Raw genomic sequence first — 17259 nt, 5'->3', positions numbered from 1 at the left:
AAAGGGGATAGGACCCAAATTTTCATCCTCTTCCAGCTGTAAGAGAATAGGTTTGTGATCTAAGGCTAGATTTGGGATAATTTTCGAGGAGATCAGTGTTTTTCCTAGCAACAAAGAGCTTTGCACTAGGAAACGATCTATGCGAGCAGAGATGTGTTCTGCCCCACCTTTATTGTTTGTCCAAGTGTAAAAACCTTTCTTCGGTTTGAAGTCAAGAAGATCCCAATGAAGTATTAACTCGTCTACTAATGGAAGCATTTGGTCCTTGCCACTATTGCCACCTCTCTTTTCTTTTGGATCAATGACGAGGTTGAGATATCTAGCCACTATTATATTCTGAGGGGAGTAAATGTCTAAGAAATCAGACAAGGTCTGCCAGCATTCTTTCTTCTCTGTAAGGTGGACTGGAACATAAAGGCTGAAGAGAGATATTGAGAGCTTACTAGAGAGGTGCCAAAGTTCAGTGAATATCCAATGTTGGGTCTCAAAGGAGCTTTCTAGTTGATACTTGTCCTCCAACCACAATATATCTAGGCCACCAAAGGTACCTCTTGCACTAATGGCCTTTCCTGCATTTTTTTCCCATTTTAATTTGTTGATCTCAAGAAGGGTTTCCCCTTCAATCTTAGTCTCTTGGAGCATGAAGATCTCGGGAGTTTCTATTTTTAGAAGATCTTTGACTACTTCAGCTTTCAAAGGGTTCCTCTAAAATTCCAAGAGATTAGTTTCATTATTTAACGAGATTGGAGTGAGTTGGTCCCCACTTAGAGGACCTTGTTCTCGTTTTTCTCCCGACAGACATTTCAATGGTGGATTGGTTGCCTTGCATTTTTTACCTCTCCGCCTCTTCTTCCCTAGATTCCTTATGAGATTTCCTTCCAACTCTTTTAAAGGGTCTCTCGAATGTCTCGTCTTCTGATGACCCAGAGGTTTTTGGGGATTTTTTCCTTGTCACAGGAGGAGGTTCCTGCTGGTGAGTCAAGTTGGTTTACTTTTATGTTCTTCTTTTCTACTTTGAGTGAGGGAACTTGTCGTTCAATCTCCTCTATCTTTGTTTCTGGAGTTTCTATTGAAGTGTTGAGGGTTTTGAATGGGTTTGTTGAGGCCGTTGTCTTTGGTTGTTCTCCTCTTGTTTCCGTTTGAACCATTCCTATTAAGGGAGTTCAAGACTCCATCGGCACCTCTTTCCCTTTATTCCTGTTACTCACCTTGGCCTTGATTGCTTTCTGAACCTAGATCCATTTTTCTCTTTTCAACTTCTCTAGATCTTCCTCCTCCTTTTTTTGGCAGTATCTTGCGAAATGCCCATATTCATGGCAGTTTCTACATTTGAATGGTAGTTGCTCGTTGTCTAACTCTTGGATATAAGACCAATCTGCTATTGTTAACTTTATGGCTTCAGGTAACCCTATTTCTAAGTCGACTTCGATGCATATTCTTGCACATGAATATTGTTCCCTTCTCTCTGCTCTGTCTATGCATTTTCCTAGGGTGTTACCAATCATTTCTAGTGACTTCAGGTTCCAGCAATGCAGTGGAAGGTGAGGGAAGCGCACCCACACTGGAACTACTGACGGCACATCTTGTGTTGGATCGAAATCTGGTGACCATGAGTTTAGATACATACCCTGAGGTCCCATGAAATATGGTCTATTCTTAAAGATGATATTTTTGTCTTATATTGAATAAAAAACAGACAAAAAAGCCTTTACCAACCAAGAAGCTTATGATGCCTTCCTTTACTAGTGGTCGCCAGTTCCTCTATACCCACGCCTCAATAGCCTTGGGAGAAGGCCATAGCACTATAAATTGACCGATGAACCCTCTTTTAGCTAAGTTTAAAGCAGATCTGCAAGAATCTTCAACACATAGGGCGACTGTGGGGATGTTGTCAAGTTTCTTTACAAACTTGTGTTGAGTTTCCTTGCTAGACATTTAATACTATTGCCGATCAACTTCGTGAACCCAAAAATCTCTGGTGGAGGAGGAGAAGGAGGCCCCCTCCTAGGACGATGGAAATGGAAGGAGTACTCAGATTGCACTAGGGGCTACTGTTGTGCACCCAAAAAATCTCTCACACACTAATTTTAACAAAGTTCAAACACTAATTTTTTTATTAGTTAGATATGTTTTAAAATATCAATGATAATAACATTTTCAAATGATACTGCATTTTCTGAATTTATAATTTCACTATGAAAAGATTCAGAAGGTTTGAAACCTCGATCATTATTTTGATTTTTGACAATGTCTTTGTATTGAAAAGTTTGGAACTTTTATAAATATGTATTAGTGAAAATCGAAGGAGTACATGTGAAACTAAGCTCATATCCTTGCTTTACTATAAAGATATGTATGAATACAATATTTTTGTGTGTCTTTTATAAGGTAATGGAAAGTGAGTATCCATGGCATATACTTATAAAATATTTTATTAAAGAATATTAAAAATGATTTACACGAAATTTGATTATGAGTTTGTTCATGACATTCTTATATTTTTATATTTTTACATAGTTTATATATTGTAATGATTATTACAACTTTAAATTTTTATTATATATTATATAGTTTATATATTGTAATGATTATTACAGTTTAAATTTTTATTATATATTATAGTTAATGGGATTTCAGTAATAATTATTATCTTTATGAATGAAAATTATAAGATTACTCTTTAAATTTCTAAATTATGTTCATGGGATATGTTTTATTAATTATATTTCGTCGCACATTAAAATAATAATGTAAAATTCATCCTGCCTTAAACAGTTAATATACTAGCAATTGTCCCAAAAGGTACAAAGAGAGGTCGATAGATTATTAAATTAGAATTGTTGAATTTAAACCCAATACTACCAGTGTTTTGGGTGGGTCCAGCCAAGGTCCACAAGTAAGCTTCATTATCAGTAACAGTTGTGTAGAAGTCATGTAGGCCATTGCAGCGAGGAGTTTCATTGTATTATTTCGTATTGGGCAGACATGGTTTGGAAATAATTATTAAATGTCCAGTGAAATCCTCATTCAGAATCGACGCTATGTTTTGAATGATTTATTGTATCTGGAATATTTTTATTTGGTATCTAGGGTTTATCGCAGTAAATTATTTTCCGTGAATGGTATTATGGAATATTGGACATAATTTTTTTATGAAATTTCTGAAATAACTTCGTTTATGACAAGGTTTTACTGCGTAAATTATTTCTTGCAAGTTTCAAGTTTTAATTCCAGATTATTCGACAACGACATTACATAAATTTTGGAAATTTTCCTATTGAGATATATACCGTAGAAGATTTAAATTCTAAATTGTCTTATTAAGAGTAAAATGTCCAGCCAAAATACTACATCAAGATTTGAGATTGAAAACTAAAGGGTGAAGTTTGCAAGTGGGGAAAATAACTATAACTACAGTTGGAGATTGAAGATTTCAGTATGTGGGAAACTAAATGAAGTGTATTTGGTGGGTTGTAGATCTGTTTAATATTGGAAATAGAAGAAAACCGGAATAATGATTTTTCTTCCTCGAGCAACAAAGGATTGAGTTTCCATCCAGAGAAAACAGAAAAATGTGAAAAGGGAGTTCACGACATTGCTGTAAGGGACTTGAGATCCTCCATATGAAATCAGTGTAGCCTAATGCACCGTTAATATGAAACAGAGCACCCTGTCATACTTATTTTTATACGGTAAAACAGAGTATCATGTATGGTGGAGTTTTTATACCACTAGAAAAATTTCCTGACAAAAGGCCATGTGTTATTGTGCGCATTCTTTTTTATTTGTTCATTTTCAGATCATTTATATTTAGACCTTGAATATAAGCATTATTGTTAGTTGTAACTTCTGATTTTAGTTTTTATCGAAACTTTTGATTTTAAGTGTCATTGAATTGTTACTAGAATTATTTATTAACAGTAACAAAGAAGTATATTCTGAGAACAATAAAATACAAATAGAGTTTACAAATAGAGAACAATAAAATACAAGTAGAGCATGAATACACAACCAGTAAATTTCTTTCCTCTTTTTCTGTATAATTTACAGAGTCATAATTTCCAACCCAAACTATTTTATAATTATACTTTCCATTCAAAACTTACAACATAAACTTACAACATAGTATAGACATCTTATGCTCATATTATGGAAATGCAATTGAAGGATTAGACATTGTGTTTTCAGGACCAGGGGCACTAAACCCTGACCACACAGTTGAATTAGACATTGCGTTTCCAAGAATTTTGTCAGGTTCCAAGACAATCTTCTCCATTTGATTCAGCTGCCCTATGGACGTTGGAATCTTTAACACACTATCAGTAGTGATATGCAACTCCCTCAAATGCAGAGGTACCTACAGTTCTTCCTTGGTGTCAAAAGTTTTGTGCATTGCGAGATTCAAAGACAAAATATTGAAAACCAAAGCAACATTTGCAATAAATTAAGAAAAATAAATACAACCTTAAGTCAATAAATTCCCTGACTAATTACCTGAGATTGATGTTGCCATAGTGTTTCGAACTTGCTTCCCTTTATGAATAAAACTCTTAATTCCTTCATTGGAATTCTCAAAGGTATAGAGTAGTGCGGACAGTTAGACCGATCTGAGTTTATGGAATTCTGGGTTGGCTCACATCAATGGTATCAGAACCCCATTTGATAGCAGAATCATATCAGGATTTTAGTTACAGTTCAAACTTCAGATTATTTACTTATGTTCACCAATCTGCTTATCTTTTGAGGAATCCCTGTGCTGAAATCCCTATTATTTAGTTGTGATTTTGAGTGTTGTGCCCACTACAAATCAGAATTTCACAATTTGCTTTCCTTGATTTGCCAGTATTATCAATGAAGTTACCTCTACTATTGCTGCATTATAACTGTTATTGTATAACTTTGTTGTTGTTGTTGTTATGTTCAACCTGCTAGTAGTCCAGTGTTAGTGCAGTACTTGGGTCAACCTGCTATTATTACAGTGTTAGTACAGTCTTTGGGTCTATATCAGTATTGGGCACATAATAGTCAGGTTCCTAAAAAACTAGGTTCATAACATCAAAACTGTGGTAGTTTATGATTGTCTGTTGCATGAAGTTTTGAGGATTTGCTCAGTGCCCACACAACAGATAGGAAATCTTATAACTATAGTCTGCCTTGTGCAGAGAACATAGCAATAATAAAGCATATAATAATGGATTGCATTGAGACTACACCACGCAGAAGACTGATACAAAAGACAAGAGATAGGAAAACAATAGACTTACATGTTCATTGAGACCTTGAAATTCTGATGATAGCTAGAGCAGGAGCCAGGTAAACGAAGGACCCCCGTGGACTAATGGTAACCTTGAACCAAAATATGAATGCAACAGTGTTGTTACTCCGGATACCATAAGCACAGTAGATATCACCCTTGAAGTGTCATCCTGTTATAATGGTAACTGTCATTGGAATCTTGCTATTGCAAATAGACTGCTAGCTATTTAATGTATGAAGGAAAAATAAAGTACAGGAAGTAAGAGAATAATATAAGCTACTTACATCACTCCCACCCATTGCTGGTAGGATAACTAACGGTATAAGAACAAGTGAACCAGTTATTGACAAGTAATGTTGAATCCCATATAGGAAAATTGGAACTGCAAGTTAATATATTCACCAATATCATAAGAAGCACAAAGGCAACAAATAACCTATTTTCTGTAGAAAGTGAATTTTGTATCACATTTTAGAACATTTTTTCTGTTTTGTTCAAGGACATTGAAGCTCACCCATGGTAACAAGTAACGTTAAATAAACATGTAAATGGAATCCAAAATATGACATCAAGATTCAAAAGAGATAAAAGTATGAAGACAAGCAACATATATAAGAAAATAATGCAAAAACTGAGTCATCTCGTCAAAAACATCAAGGTGGTGACGAAAAACTTGTAAAAAACTCAAAAACCTTGAGAAAACTTTCATTTTCTTACTTTGAAAAACCCAATACTTATATTGCTGCAAGGGGTGCAATTATCATACCTTCAAAGAATACATGCTAATAAATCATTACATCCAAATAGCCTTGTACCACCTACCAATGCTAGGGCAACTGAAACTCTTTTTCAAGAGTAAAATATAAGCTTTACTCCTTATGGTCAATGCATTATTTGACTTAAAGAACTACTATGTTATTTTAATATGCGACCAACAATTACTTTTTAATCAATATTTTGTGAATCTGACAACCAATTTCAAATAGGCATAAGCATTATCAAATTGCATATCGAAACAGCAGAAACAGAAAAGATCAGCATCCAAGAATGTACGACTGTCTATGTAACAATCCCATGCATCCTCTCATAATATTATCTGGAATGTGGTATTCAATATAGTTGCAATATGCAACGGTGCAACTTGATGCATCCTCTCATAACATCATTTGGAATGTGGTAAACTGTATAGTTACAATCATTCTCCAGTGACGGCCTAGAATGCATAATCATCTATATAGCAGTTCCATGGCAGTTAAATGCACTTTGTAGCATAGGTGTTCTTCTATATAGCAGGTCAAGGGAGTCTAAAGCAACACCTTGAAATGTATACACTAATTAGAATGCACAATGTATAATGGTAGTTCAATGCTATCATTTGTTAAAGTCTTGAATGAGTAAACATTGATCAACTGTTACGACCCTTTAGCCAATGTAAAGGATCATTTGTGGAAGTAAATGGTACGTGGGTTGAGATACTCTCCTGTTTATTAGAATTTGCAGTGCGATGCATCGTCATTATTCTAGTTTCCTGTCAACAGGTACCAAGTTCAAATCTTCGAGCTAGATGCACTAATCTACACCAACAAGTTTACTAGATATGCCATGCATCCCTTGGGTTACCTTATAGGTTTTTCCTTGGAAAAAAAAGCCCATTATCATCATTCTACTTGGAATTCCTGATTCACATTTATTTTTAGCATATTCAGAATAAAATATGTTATTTTGGGCTTATAAAGCATTAAAAATGGTAGCAGAGAATTGGTGATCGATTACATCTACTATGTAGCAGAGTTTCCACCAAAGTTCTTTGACATATGTTTTCTACTTGACCTTCGGGGTTTAATTGAGGTAAATCCAGAGAAATCTGACGAAAGAAAAAGGTTTAAATTGGTACAGTGGAGTCTAAGATTTATATGAGCAAGTGTTTAAACATTCATACAACCGAAAATATACAATAGTAAATAGAGGGAGAACTACTTACCAAGTCCAGGGGTTTTCCTTAGCTAGTATTTCATATGTGACTGCCTGGCCAACACAGCATCATCAGCATCTTGCGACTGCGACATGACATCAATCTCTGTTTCTCTCTGCACTTTAGGAACCTCATGTCGAGAGGTTTTCGTAGCCTTCACAGGATCCGGATCAGCGCCTTTCTTAACTCTGGGAACCGAAGCAGGGGGGAATGGAACAACTGGGCCACAAGTCCTTCCAAATGAAATTAGGGGGAGGGCTACTTTATCTTCTCTAGCCAATGGCAATAGTAGTCTTGGCAATAATACTATTGGTGCTCCTGATTCAGGGCAATTAAACCGTATGCCAATGCCAACATATGGCCCGGGTGCAACTGAATCTAATGTACCAGAAGGAATTGGACGGATGTCAACTGTAGACTATAAAAGCCAGAATGTGCACATTCTCCAAGGAAATGATTATTCCATTTCCAGTACTGTTTGTTTATCTTCCCCTTTAACAACATCTGATATTGAAGGTGGAATGAACATTTCAAGAATTAAAAGGTTGGGTGGCATAAGTGACATGGTTGGTTCTCCAACTCTAATTAGTTCTGGAATAAGTTTTGGCACATCAAGTGGTATTGGTCAGAATTTAAGCCAGAAGCTTCTCATAGAACCCAGGGCTTGAATGTTCATGTTGTGCAAGATCCAGGACAGGTTAGGAGTTTTGGATTTGTTGGGAAAGGACCAAATCTTTCAAGCAGGTTGGTACAAAATGCTGGATATCCTGTGATGCTCACTAATGCTCAAAGTCAGGGTGAACTTTTAGGAATTGATAGCGGGCTGAGGCTGAAGGAAAAATGTGCATCAAATTTTGGATTGACTCCAAAAATTGAGTGTGACACACTTTCTGACCATTTTCCTTCAGAAGATCTCATGAATCTCCTCTTCTGCCACACACCCTCATCGTATACAACTTCCGTTTCCCCTTGTTTGCAGGGGAAAGCTACATGTTTATACTATCGATGGATTCAACAGTGCAACCGTGGAAGAAACAATTTCTCCTTACCCCGGAATTGAACCAGGTCATTCTTGTGGCCATGTTTCCTCTTAGTCGCCAAGCTTCTCCAACGCTTACCTCGCATTTTCTCATTTCTTTAAACAGGACATTTAAAAAAATGTGGTCAGTTTCGATATAATTTTATCTTTACCAACCCATGTAATTTCATAGACTGAAATGAAGGGCTTTGAATGACCTCGCCTCCTACCTATCCTTAGGTGTGCACAATCAAAATTTTCTCTGAAAATGTGTTCTCATACCATGTTTTGTCTAATAGTATTGTTAGTATGTCAGTTTCTTAAGCAGCACACATGCAGAATTCAGAGTAGAATGACATGGATAGGCCTCCACAATATTTTTTGGATAATTTATACTTATCTGTGCACTCTAGGGTATGTCTGCCTAAAACTATATATTTCTTGTAAACCTACGCTATATGGTTTAGCCACAGTTTTTTAGAATATAAATTCTAACTGTTTTTGTGCAAAAAAAGAGCAAGTTTAACACAAAGAAACTTTATAGAAGATTGTGTGTTCGTAAAAGATTTTAGAACCTGAAAGGTACTGATCAAATCAAAATGATAGGTCTTAAATATAAACCAAAATATGCAGAATTCGGTGAAGGGTGTGATTTAGTTTATCTTAATTGCAGATTGCAGCCCATTTCTTGTTGTAATGGATTAAAATATTTTCATTAATGGAACCATTGTTTTGAAAACAAGTACTTCTGGCCAATAAAGTAATGGTTCATTGTTAAATCAACTGAGTGCTAAGCCATCCTTCAGGATCCCGTTCTCACTATGATCTGCCGCACTTCCATCAGATGAATTTAAAAAAGGATAAGACCATATGCAAAATGCAGGAAATTTCGATGGAATAACCTTCAAACCTGGCACCTAAGCCAAAGGAAGCCTCTCTTTGCACTGCAGCCCCTTGAGGTATGTTTCTGTGAAGCATTCCAATATATATCTATATATATAAACTGCAGATACTAAATTATCTAGAGGTATGTTTATGTGAAGCATTCCAATATATATATATATATATATATATATATATATATATATATATATAAACTGCAGATACTAAATTATCTTTTACCCCATTACTGGGTTTAATAATTACATATGACCAGTAATGGAGAAAGCAAATGCAACAGCTAAAGCTATATCATTCAGCCATGATATGTCTGCCTAAAACTATATATTTCTTGTAAACCTACGCTATATGGTTTAGCCACAGTTTTTTAGAATATAAATTCTAACTGTTTTTGTGCAAAAAAGAGCAAGTTTAAGACAGAGAAACTTTTTAGAAGATTGTGTGTTCGTAAAAGATGTTAGAACCTGAAAGGTACTGATCAAATCAAAATGATAGGTCTTAAATATAAGTCTTTTTCTTTAGTTTAATAACCATTTTGGGGAAAAGAAAGCATCTTCTAGTACATAAAATTTTGGAAAATAAATGTCTTGAGCTAAATAGGTGTGCTAAGCCATCCTTCAGGATCCCGTTCTCACTATGATTTGCCGCACTTCCAATATGAATTTAGAAAAGGATAAGACCATAAGCAACATGCAGGAAATTTCGATGGTTCACTATCTAATTCATCTTAGATTAACGTGATTAAAATATTTTGTGGTTGTCTTATATGCCTATTGCTCTCTGTTTCCTATGGAAGTGGGCATGTCTTTTTTAGATGTAATTGGCTTCATTGAACTCATTTGACCTCATGTTGAACCTTTCAGCAACTCTTTCTTTTTTTATGGGGTTGTCACATTGTGCGGAACTATAGCTTCCACAAAGTCTGCTATTAGAGTTTATGCTAGATCCTTTCTATTTAATCACAATCACGTTGTGCCTAAGTGGAGTGGCACAACAGCAAAGTGGAATGAACTCTTCTTTTGGGGGAACTACAGAAGCAGGTGTTGGACCTATGGGTTTACTTGGAAGGCTGGACAAGCAGCATTTCATTGTGTAAACTCTAATCCTTTAAATAGAGGGAAATTTGGATGGACAACCATTGATGAACAGTCAGGGAAATTTACTTCAGGGACTCCCGCGAAGCATAGAGCTGAAGAAATTTTGCCAGCCACAGCAACATATTCCTTCCTTTGGAAATTTGGGTTTACCGACCAACGATACATCTGCAGGATTTTCTATGCTGCAACAGCAACACAATACAGGTGTAGAAGTTGGCAGTGTGGATTGTGGGATAAACAACAATGGAACATCTAATCCTCAAAACAATGAGATGGTGATGCAATTGATATGGCAACAACAGCAACATCAAATAAACCAACAACAACAACAACTGCAGAGATCTACAGCACAATAGCAACCTGGCGGACAACTTCAAGGTTCTCAGCTTCAGAGTGGACAAGTCCTGAATTTTCCATCTGCCAGTATTGTTGGGCCACAAGTCCTTCCAAATGAAATTAGGGGGAGGGCTACTTTATCTTCTCTAGCCAATGGCAATAGCAGTCTTGGCAATAATATTATTGGTGCTCCTGGTTCAGGGCAATTAAACCGTATGCCAATGCCAGCATATGGCCTGGGTGCAACTGAATCTAATGTACCAGCAGGAATTGGACGGATGTCAACTATAGACTATAAGAGCCAGAATGTGCACATTCTCCAAGGAAATGATTATTTCATTTCCAGTACTGTTTGTTTATCTTCCCCTTTAACAACATCTAATATTGAAGGTGGAATGAACATTTCAGGAATTAAAAGGTTGGGTGGCATAAGTGACATAGTTGGTTCTCCAACTCTAAGTAGTTCTGGAATAAGTTTTGGCACATCAAGTGGTATTGGTCAGAATTTAAGCCAGAGTGGTAGGCAAGGTTGGCAAGTGCAAAATGTGTCTATGAATCAAGATTTAAGTCAAACAGCTACTGCTATCTTGAGCCCATGTCATGGCCAAGCTTCTCATAGAACCCAGGGCTTGAATGTTCCTGTTGTGCAAGATCCAGGACAGGTTAGGAGTTTTGGATTTGTTGGGAAAGGACCAAATCTTTCAAGCAGGTTGGTACAAAATGCTGGATATCCTGGGATGCTCAGTAATGCTCAAAGTCAGGGTGAACTTTTAGGAATTGATAGCGGGCTGAGGCTGAAGGACAAAAGTGCATCAGATTTTGGATTGACTCCAAAAATTGAGTGTGACACACTTTCTGACCATTTTCCTTCAGAAGATCTCATGAATCTCCTCTTTAAACAGGTCTGTATTCCTCAATATTATTTTCCCTTTAGTTTCAAATCATTGCTCAAGTTGCATCACTTCTTGCAATTTAAGACCATGGTGCTGAACTTCTTTGATCATGTGCACTTTTATCATTTAAACAATCTAGGTCTATGTTCTGTCCTATTCACTTTCTTGCATACATATTGTGTGTGAAGCAGTACTATGAACACTGTTTTTTAATATATGACCAACGAAAGTTTAGAACATGTATGTCATATATAAGCATGGAAAAACAAAATTTCACAGTAGTTTTGGTCTAAGATTCTAAAGGAAAACACCCCATTATTGCATTGCATGACTTTGCTTGTTCCATTCACATTAATTTATATGCATGGGACTTCATACATACTAGGGGAATGCATTGGCTCAGGCTGTTTTCTTTTGTGAAAACAATAAATTGAAGTTTATTGGAAACTAAATTATGCACCAGCGTACATTTTTGTATGCGCACCTCCTAATTTGTGCAGCTACAATTATAACATGCATACATTTGTTCACTTATCAGAATGAATTGTGTTGTAAGAATATTTTCAATGACCCTGTTGTGAATGAATATGGTACATGATAAAAACAAGAAGAGTATGCTGCTGATGCTTCTGCTGGTGATTGATGGTTTTATCATTTAAACAATCTAGGTATATGTTCTGTCCTATTCACTTTCTTGCTAACAAATATATCTTTCAGGCTATGTAATTGTGCAGCAACAGGACAGGATGGGGATTTCAGAAAATGAATTCAATTTAGATGGGGTATCGACTGGATAATGTTCATGTCAATTGAAAAATGTTTGTACTGTTATCCGAATAGAAAGCCGGCCTTCCCACCCTCAAGTGAGTTGACTGGCATATAGCCCCATGCTGCTCATTGGTCAACACAAACGTGACTTTATGCTTGCGCACTACAAAACAGTGGTATCATTTCTGGATGAGTGTGGGGATCATTGTGGAAAGGCTTATGTGCAAATGTAGATGTAGTTGTATCATACTGTCTTGCACCTAGATTGGGTTAAAAGTTAAAACTTCTTAGATATAATCTCATGACACATTTCAGAGGAATCTCACGCTCTTATGTGATTGAAAGTCTTATTACTATGACATTTGGATTTGTTAGAGCAAATAAAAAGGCCGAAACAAATTGCAAATCCCTTCAATTACAACAGGAATTTCACTTGGTTGAAACGGTGGAGTTGCTCTAAACAAGTGTAGGCAACTGGAATTATCCAGCACTAAATAGCTGGCTTGCAATAGGTTGTACGTGCTGGTTTCATAGATTCATTTAAAAGAAATAACAGTAATTTCAAAAGACCCTAGCAGAAGCAGATGGAGGATTTAGGGTTTGCGGCTGAAAGGAAAACAGTGTAGGAGTGTGAAGGGGAAAAATTTGATGGTAAAATTGAGATAAAGAGCACTAACCTGCAATGTAAACAGAAGAATTCTGAGAACCTGGGCGAAAAATTTCTGACCCCGGTGTGCACAGATGTCCTTGTGAACATTCTAGTGTCCTCCATGTTCAGTGCCATAAACTCCATGAAAAATTCAAACGAATTCCAAACGCATTTTCTTGAAATTCTGGCGGGGTGTGCACAGATGTCCTTGTGACCATTCTGGTGTCCTCCATGTTCAGTGCCATAAACTCCATGAAAAATTCAAATGAATTCCAAACGCATTTTCTTGAAATTCTGGCGTAAAAGACTCCGGCGCGCACAGATGTCAATGGAAAGCAGAAGGGTGGTGCTGGTTCTCCGAAATTGCTGAGAATAAACAGAAATTTCATGATACATATCAACAATCAATTTCCCCCTGAATGTGGACACCAGATGTCAATATCAGAAACAAAAGAAACAAAAGGACGACTGAAGTCTCTTTCGAAGGAAGGGCCTAAATATGTTTATGAATACCATATCAATATATATACAAGTTTAGTATATAAAATTGTGGTATAATTTTATAAATTTAGTATATAAAACATGGCCACTTAATAAGTATATAAAATTGTGGTATAATTTTATAAATTGTTCAATATTATTAATTATTGGTGAAAAAGAATGCAAATTTTTTTAAAGATGCATACAACATTTATTATTATGTATATCCTTTTTCTTATTGGAAAATGTCACTTTTTTTTCTAATTACAAATTTCAATCTCATTAAAGATGTAGACTTTTAATAATAACTTTTTGTATTTCTAAATCTATATTTAAACCATATTTAACATTTAAAATTTATTAAATATAATTAAAATTTATTATGCCACTTGTTGATAACCATTAATTAAAATTTACTATGGCATTTATTGATAAGCATGTATAAATATCAATAAGAAGTGGACTAAAACTTGCATTGAAAGTTTCTTCTAAAAAGCGTACATTGAATTAGAAAACATGTGCCCTTTTTCACTGTAGTAGAGGAGTTCATGTTTAATCACTACCATAGAGGATAAAATGATAGAGTTTAGTTAAAATAAGCTTAATCAACCATATTGCAATGTCAGTTCACCACAACTTATTTTAATTATCAACCTAGATCCATCTTAACTCCAAATCTATCAAGTGTCAAGAGGGATCAAATATCTCGAGGTGAAAACCTCTTTTTTGAGTGAAAAATTTGAGGAAAGTTTTCCACCTTGAGAGATTTGATCCCTCTATACGCTTGATAGATTCAGAGTTAAGATGGATCTAGGTTGGTTTTGGTCGTGTGCGGCCAAGGAAAATATATCGAAAATATGATTACTTTTATCATTGCTATTTAAATATATCTAATATTAATATAAACATTTTAAATATGTTAAATATGTTTGAGATTAATTTGGTCATTTTTAATTTTAAGTTTGCTTAGGTACCTCAGTTGTTGAGATGATAAATATTGTTGATAACTTTAATGATGAAAAATGATGAAATAAAAATTTTGAATGCAAAGAGACAATAATAGTGTTAAATGATAGAAAATGTGAATAATAGGAATGTAGTCAATTACAAATAGTCTTATCATTGTGATCAATCTCAAACTATATTCTTCTACTATTCTTATTGTCACCCTTGTTAGTTTTGTCATCTTTTCATATCGATTATATGAAAAGGACAATTGAAATCGTAAACCTTTTAAATCTTTAGCTTGATTCCTTGTAGTAAACATCATACATTGTCTCTCTTACTCTCCAATATTAATAGGTTAAATTACTCTAACACAAAAATCAATGTGCATTGTCAATAATTTTTTGTGCTTACATTGAAATCAATGCACATTGTTAATCCAATCACTTTAAAATTAATGTATGATCATACATTCAATTACATCAAATAAAAAATCAACATCTACATTGAAGTCAATGAATCTAATGCAACAAGTCAAATAAGATTAGAAAACAACTTCTATACTGAAACCAATTCATCTAATGCAAGAAATCAAATAGGATTAGAAATCAACATCTACACTCAAATGAATGCATCTAGTGCAAGTAAGAAAATCGGATTCAAAACCAACATCTACACTGAAATCAATGAATTTAGTGCAAACAATCAAATAAGATTAGAAATCACCATCTACATTGAAATCAATGCATTTAGTGAAAGCAAACAAATAGGATTAAAAATCATCTATATTGAAATCAATGAACCTAGTGCAAGCAATAAAATATAATTAGAAATCAACATCTATATTGAAGTCAATGCATCTAGTGCAAGTAATCAAACAGGATTAGAAATCACTATCTACACTGAAATTGATGCATTTAGTGAAACTAATCAAATAGGATTAGAAATCATCTACATTGAAATCAATGCATCTAGTGCAAGCAATCAAATATCATTAGAAATCAATATCTACACTAAAATCAATGCATCTAGTGCAAGAAATCAAATAGGATTAGAAATTAACATCTACATTGAAATAAATGGATCTAGTGCAAGAAATATTCTTCCCTCTCCCCCCCCTCCATATATATCTATATCCTCCTCCATCTCTCCTTCCTTGTCCCTCTATTTCAGCCCCCCAAATACACACACTCTCTCACTCCATATCTATCAATATCTTTATCCTTCCCTCCCTCTCTCCATCTGTCCTTCTTTGTCCCTCTATTTCAGCCCACCAAATACACACACTCTCTCACTCCATATATATCAATATATTTGTCCCCTCCCTCCCTCTCTCCATATCTCTATTCTTCCCTTTCTTCACCTTCCTTCTATATCTCTATCTTCCCCTTCTCTCCCTATCCCCCGCTTCTATCTCTCTTTCCTCTTATTTCCCTCTCTCCCTCTATCTCCATCATCTTTATCACTCCCTCTCTTTCTATCCACCTTTCTCTCTCTATGTCTTTCTTCTTACATCCCTCTATATCCCCTTCCAACTCCATTTCTCTTTCCCTCCCTCTCTCCACTCTCTCACATCCTCTCTCTCTCTCTCTCTCCAAATTTGTTACTATATCCCTCCCTCATTCTCTCTCCTTCTCTCCCTCCTTCTATCTATCTCTCCTTATTTGTCTCTTTATCTCACCCCCAAACATACACACTCTCTCTCCATCTCTCCCTTGCCACTCCCTCTCTCTCTCCACTTATCACCCTCTATATATCTATTCTACCCTCCCTCTCTCCCCCTCCAAATCCATCTACCTATCCATCACTCTCTCCTCCTCTCTCTCAAGTCCTCTCCATAATCCTTTGTCTCTCTCCCTTTCTCTCCTACTTCTCTTTCTCTTCCACCATCACTCTGTCTCTCTCCAATCCTCTCTCTTCCCCCATCACTCTCCTCCTCCCTCTCATCCTTCCTCTTTCTCCCTCTCTCTCCTAACTCCCCCTCTCGCTTCCCCCATCTCTCTCTCTCTCTCTCTCTCTCTCTCTCTCTCTAACTATGTTACTATATCCATCCCTCTCTCCTTTTCTCCCCCCTTCTCTCCATCTATCATTATTTGTCTATTTATCTCTGTTAAAATTGGAAACTAGGCCCAAACTCCATGTGGGTCAGCTTATTTATGGCAGTTGGTATTTTTATTGGATCCCTCTCATCGAGAGGTGTAGGATTGATCCAAAGATCATCCGATTCTGATAAGTATTTATGGAGATATGATTTTATTTTGATTAAGTAATTATTATCAAGCCGACCAACTCTTACATAGGCTCAAGAAGCCCAAACATCATGTCTATTCAACCTATATGTTTTTGGTATAAATAGAAGAGGATTTGATGTCATTCGAATATGCATTCTTGAGGTGATCTCCTCCTCTCCACATCTTGGGTTTTTGGAGTAGGAGAGAGACACCATGAGAATATATGGTGGCCTATGATGCTCTAGTTCTAACGCACAGCAATGGAGACACCTACAACGTGATGCCATATATGATATTCATAACCCTAAGCTAATATGCTGCAATGAAGACTTATACACACAGTCAACGTGATGCCATATATGTTGTTCATTATACACAGTTCACACATGATGAGGAACGCAAAGTCTGATAAAGTATACGTATGCAGTCATAGCATTAACATGTTGTTATGTAGCTTCAGAGAGACTGATATAGTATACATATGTATACATAACACTGTCATTGCACTAACATGTATGCTGCTATAGTATACGCAATATTAAAGAATGGAAGCCGTAGTAATAACATGAAGGAGCAGTAATATAATAGCACGCAGGTTCATGGAAGTTGCAGTAATAACATGAAGCACACAGGTTCATATTAACATCCTGAGGTGCAACTGCAGTCAACGCATGGGACGTAGTCATATTCATGATGTATGGAATGTAGATATA

General features: G+C 35.8%; 1 long non-coding RNA gene across 1 annotated transcript; it reads right to left on the bottom strand.

The window, feature by feature from the left end:
• Positions 1 to 3995: 3995 nt before the first annotated feature.
• Positions 3996 to 12953, bottom strand: LOC149211856 (uncharacterized). The gene is made up of 4 exons (XR_016250729.1): positions 12919 to 12953; positions 5542 to 5639; positions 5265 to 5426; positions 3996 to 4357 (listed from the first exon to the last, which is right to left on the bottom strand). It is a non-coding gene; the product is annotated as an uncharacterized LOC149211856 (long non-coding RNA).
• Between the last annotated feature and the right edge of the window lie 4306 nt (positions 12954 to 17259).

The sequence above is a fragment of the Pinus tabuliformis genome, chromosome 1_1, assembly GCF_031772625.1.
Source record: "Pinus tabuliformis cultivar Carrire ecotype Pingquan chromosome 1_1, CPIR1, whole genome shotgun sequence".
NCBI classification, from domain to species: domain Eukaryota; kingdom Viridiplantae; phylum Streptophyta; class Pinopsida; order Pinales; family Pinaceae; genus Pinus; species Pinus tabuliformis.
This window is presented reverse-complemented; position numbering and strand designations above follow the sequence as displayed.